The sequence below is a fragment of the Oncorhynchus mykiss genome, chromosome 16 (genome assembly GCF_057628025.1).
Source record: "Oncorhynchus mykiss isolate SJ-2025 chromosome 16, ASM5762802v1, whole genome shotgun sequence".
NCBI classification, from domain to species: Eukaryota; Metazoa; Chordata; class Actinopteri; order Salmoniformes; family Salmonidae; genus Oncorhynchus; species Oncorhynchus mykiss.
The window spans coordinates 78025925-78031924 of NC_143037.1; positions in this window are offsets into that span (position 1 = coordinate 78025925).

Genomic DNA, 6000 nt, shown 5'->3' on the forward strand with positions numbered 1-6000 from the left:
TACTGCATGGAGTTATACTGCTCTCTGGTGGTAGTACTAAGTACTGCATGGAATTATACTGCTCTCTGGTGGTAGTACTGTGCAATTACAACACAGGAGTGAACTGTTGTTGATTTCTGTTTTATTTATTTACCAGTAAATTGTAAAAAAAAATATATATATATATTATTATTATTTAAAATAAAGATTAATTCAAGAAGTAAGTTAATCTGTGAGTGTAATGTCTAATTCATATGAGCTGAGCCTGTCTCCAACAGAAGTTCATCATGTGTGTGATAGGTGCTGTACGTATAGCAACACTGCTGTAAAACATCTAAACATTAAGTCGGTCTGGTCCCTATAAAATCATCTATGTGCAGCTCTACAACAATCAACCTAATGTCATTTGTTTAAAGCAGATAAACAAGTTTTTGCTTAGCTTTGGTTTTAACAATGTTCTGAAGAAACTTGGCTCTCTTATACAGTTAGACAAGAATCCCCTGAGGGGAGTTCACAGACCGCAGCGTCTTCCCAAAAACAGACTCTAGAACAAACTTGTTATAACTATGCTCCTGTTGGACTTGAACTCTCGCAAACACTCAAGAAGAGAATATGTTGAGGATTGTGTGGTAATAGTCTTTAATAGATAATTAAGTGAAATAACTTGTTGTTTACAAATAGTGAAGGGGTAGAGGTTATAGTGAGGTAGAGGTTATAGTGAGGTAGAGGTTATAGTGAGGTAGAGGTTATAGTGGGGTAGAGGTAGAGGTTATAGTGGGGTAGAGGTTATAGTGAGGTAGAGGTAGAGGTTATAGTGGGGTAGAGGTAGAGGTTATAGTGGGGTAGAGGTTATAGTTGGGTAGAGGTAGAGGTTATAGTTGGGTAGAGGTAGAGGTTATAGTGGGGTAGAGGTAGAGGTTATAGTGGGGTAGAGGTAGAGGTTATATTGGGGTAGAGGTAGAGGTTATAGTGGGGTAGAGGTAGAGGTTATAGTGGGGTAGAGGTTATAGTGGGGTAGAGGTTATAGTGGGGTAGAGGTAGAGGTTATAGTGAGGTAGAGGTTATAGTGAGGTAGAGGTAGAGGTTATAGTGAGGTAGAGGTTATAGTGGGGTATAGGTAGAGGTTATAGTGAGGTAGAGGTTATAGTGGGGTAGAGGTTATAGTGAGGTAGAGGTTATAGTGGGGTATAGGTAGAGGTTATAGTGAGGTAGTGGTAGAGGTTATAGTGGGGTAGAGGTAGAGGTTATAGTGAGGTAGAGGTTATAGTGGGGTAGAGGTTATAGTGGGGTATAGGTAGAGTTTATAGTAGAGTATAGGTAGAGGTTATAGTAGGGTAGAGCTTATAGTGGGGTAGAGGTAGAGGTTATAGTGGGGTAGAGGTTATAGTGGGGTAGAGGTAGAGGTTATAGTGGGGTAGAGGTAGAGGTTATAGTGGGGTAGAGGTTATAGTGGGGTAGAGGTAGAGGTTATGCTGTAAGGCTCCTTCTCCTCTATGTGGCTGTGAGGCTACTCCTCGTCTATGTGGCTGTGAGATCCTCCTCCACCGTTTCTGTGAGGCTCCTCCTCCTCTATGTGGCTATGAGGCTCCTCCTCCTCTATGTGGCTGTGAAGCTCCTCCTCTATCTGGCTGTGAGGCTCCTCTTCCACCGTTTCTGTTAGGCACCTCCTCCTCTATGTGGCAATGAGGCTCCTCCTCATCTATGTGGCTGTGAGGCTCCTCCTCTTCCTCCTAGTGTTGCTGTGAGGCTCCTCCTCCTCTATGTGGCTGTGAGGCTCCTCCTCCTCTATGGTTTCTTCATTGAGATGTGTTATTATCTATGCATAAATCACCTTAATAACTCTACCTACATATATTACCTCACATTGACTCTGTACCGGTACCCCCCCCCCCCCCCCCTCCCTGTGCATAGCTTCGCTATTGTGAATTTTACTGCTGCTCTTTAATTATTTGTTACTTTTATTTATTTCTTTTTTTAAGGTATTTAATCTAAAAACTGCATTGTTGGTTAAGGGCTTGTAAGTAAGCATTTCACTGTAAGGGTCTACACTTGTTGTATTCGGCGCACTATTTTTCTTAATTTGTTTTGAGTTAACATGACATTGTAACATTCTATGGTACCCATGTTAGCATTTCCATTAACACAACGTGGGAATAGAATACATTTTATATTATTTAAATCATGTTATGTAACTGAATGTCTAGCCTGGTTGGCAGTTTTTTTTAGATAACATTCCACTCCTTGTCATTGAGTAGGCCTACAAGGAGTGGAATGTTTTCTGAACAGACTGGCAACCAGGCTGGTCTACTGAATGTCTAGAGTTGGCTCAACTCACTAAATACACTATATGACTCTGGAGATATCTAGGTTAGCACAATGTATCATTGGACATGATTGTTTATTTTATTTTTTAATAAGAAATCATTTAGCTTACTGAACAGTGACTGCCTGGTAACATTTATACTGAACAAAAATATAAACGCAACATGTAAAGTGTTGGTCCCATGTTTCATGAGCTGAAATTAAAGATCCCAGAAATGTTCCATTATGCACAAAAAGCTTATTTCTCTCATTTGTTTGCATCCCTGTTAGTGAGCATTTCTGCTTTGCCAAGATAATCCATCCACCTGACAGGTGTGGCATATCAAGAAGCTGATTAAACCTCATGATCATTACACAGGTGCACCTTGTGCTGTGAACAATAAAAGGCCACTCTAAAATGTGCAGTTTTGTCACGCAACACAATGCCACAGATGTCTCAAGATTTGAGAGAGTGTGTAATTGGCATGCTGAATGCAGGAATGTCCACCAGAGCTGTTGCCAGATAATTTAATGTTCATTTCTCTACCATAAGCTGCTTCCAACGTCGTTTTAGAGAATTTGTCAGTACGTCAAACCAGACTCACAACCCCGTGAAACCACACCAGCCCAGGACCTCCACATCTGGCTTCTAAACGTGCAGAATCGTCTGAGACCAGCCACCTGGACACCTGTCGACCAGACACCTGGACACCTGACGACCAGACACCTGGACACCTGACGACCAGACACCTGGACAACTGTCGACCAGACACCTGGACACCTGACGACCAGACACCTGGACACCTGACGACCAGACACCTGGACACCTGACGACCAAACACCTGGACACCTGATGACCAGCCACCTGGACACCTGTCGACCAGACACCTGGACACCTGACGACCAGACACCTGATAAAACTGAGGAGTATTTATATCTGTAAAAAAGCCCTTTTTGTGCGGAAAACTTGTTCTGATTGGCTGGGCCTCGCTCCCCCTATGCGTAAACGGGGTCTTCGGATTGTGAGTCTGGTTTGACGTACTGACAAATTCTCTAAAACGACGTCGGAAGCTGCTTATGGTAGAGAAATGAACATTCAACGGCTGCGCCCCTGCCCAGCTACGTGAAATCCATAGATTAGGGCCTAATGAATTTATTATAAAATTGACTGATTTCCTTCTATGAACTGGAACCTCATTAAAGTCGTTGAAATTGTTACGTGTTGCGTTTATATTTTTGGTTCTGTCACGTTCTGACCTTAGTTCCTTTAGTATGCCTTTGTGTTAGTTTGGTCAGGGCGTGAGTTGGGGTGGGTAGTCTATGTTATTTTTTCTATGTTGTATTTCTGTGTTTGGCCTGGTAGGGTTCCCAATCAGAGGCAGCTGTCGATCGTTGTCTCTGATTGAGAATCATACTTAGGCAGCCTGTTTTCCCACCATTTTGGTGGTGGGTGATTATTTTCTGTTTAGTATTTTTCGCCACCTTACAGGACTGTTTGTTTGTCGTTTTTGTTGTTTTGTTCAGTGTTCAGTTGTTTTATAAAAAATAATGAACACCTACCACGCTGCACCTTGGTCCTCCTCTCTTTCTCCCGACGACAAGCGTTACAGGTTCTGTATATTTAAACATGACTGTACCTCTAGTATGTAAGTCTATGTGACAGTCAGCAGATAAATCATATCCACTGAGTAAGTAAAGTGTAAGAATAAATCTACTTGTACTGTAATGACTGCTGACATTTTTAAAGGATGGAATTAAACATTGCTTATATCTAACTGCATTATTCATTCATTTCAATGTATTAAAACACATTTCTTTTTAACCTGTATTTTGTTATTAAGTATATATTTACAATATAATTTTTTACGACCTTTTATTCAATATTTGTCAATATTTTTTTTTTAAGTGTACTGCACTGTTGAGAGCTTGTAAGTGAACATTTCACTGTCACCACCTGCACCCTTTATCCTATGAACGTGACGAAATAAACTGTGATTTGATTAGTTTGGTATTGATGCATACGGCTGGATCTACACATCACATGGCATGGTGGAATGGGGTCGACAGGAGACCACACGGTGTGCTCTGTAAGGTCCATTATAAATGATGGCCTATATTCCCCCCCCCCCCCCCCCCCCTCCCCCTACAAATAAACCAGTGTTCTCTGTAAGGTGCATTATGAACTAGAGCCCCCCTACAAATAAACCACTGTGTTCTCTCTAAGGTGCATTATGAACGAGAGCCCCCCTACAAATAAACCACAGTGTTCTCTCTAAGGTGCATTATGAACGAGAGCCCCCCTACAAATAAACCACAGTGTTCTCTCTAAGGTGCATTATGAACGAGAGCCCCCCTACAAATAAACCACTGTGTTCTCTCTAAGGTGCATTATGAACGAGAGCCCCCCTACAAATAAACCACAGTGTTCTCTCTAAGGTGCATTATGAACTAGAGCCCCCCTACAAATAAACCACAGTGTTCTCTCTCAGGTCCATTATGAACTAGAGCCCCCCTACAAATAAACCAGTGTTCTCTCAGGTCCATTATGAACTAGAGCCCCCCTACAAATAAACCAGTGTTCTCTCTCAGGTCCATTATGAACGAGAGCCCCCCTACAAATAAACCAGTGTTCTCTCTCAGGTCCATTATGAACTAGAGCCCCCCTACAAATAAACCAGTGTTCTCTCTCAGGTCCATTATGAACGAGAGCCCCCCTACAAATAATCCACAGTGTTCTCTCTAAGGTGCATTATGAACGAGAGCCCCCCTACAAATAAACCAGTGTTCTCTCTCAGGTCCATTATGAACTAGAGCCCCCCTACAAATAAACCAGTGTTCTCTCTCAGGTCCATTATGAACGAGAGCCCCCCTACAAATAAACCACAGTGTTCTCTCTAAGGTGCATTATGAACGAGAGCCCCCCTACAAATAAACCAGTGTTCTCTCTCAGGTCCATTATGAACTAGAGCCCCCCTACAAATAAACCAGTGTTCTCTCTCAGGTCCATTATGAACGGGAGCCCCCCTACAAATAATCCACAGTGTTCTCTCTCAGGTGCATTATGAACGAGAGCCCCCCTACAAATAAACCAGTGTTCTCTCTAAGGTGCATTATGAACGAGAGCCCCCCTACAAATAAACCAGTGTTCTCTCTCAGGTCCATTATGAACGAGAGCCCCCCTACAAATAATCCACAGTGTTCTCTCTAAGGTGCATTATGAACGAGAGCCCCCCTACAAATAAACCAGTGTTCTCTCTAAGGTGCATTATGAACGAGAGTCCCCCTACAAATAAACCAGTGTTCTCTCTCAGGTCCATTATGAACGAGAGCCCCCCTACAAATAATCCACAGTGTTCTCTCTAAGGTGCATTATGAACGAGAGCCCCCCCTACAAATAAACCAGTGTTCTCTCTAAGGTGCATTATGAACGAGAGCCCCCCTACAAATAAACCAGTGTTCTCTCTAAGGTGCATTATGAACGAGAGCCCCCCTACAAATAAACTACTGTGTTCTCTCTAAGGTGCATTATGAACTAGAGCCCCCCAACAAATAAACCAGTGTTCTCTCTCAGGTCCATTATGAACTAGAGCCCCCCTACAAATAAACCAGTGTTCTCTCTAAGGTGCATTATGAACTAGAGCCCCCCTACAAATAAACCACTGTGTTCTCTCTAAGGTCCATTATGAACTAGAGCCCCCCTACAAATAAACCACACAGTTG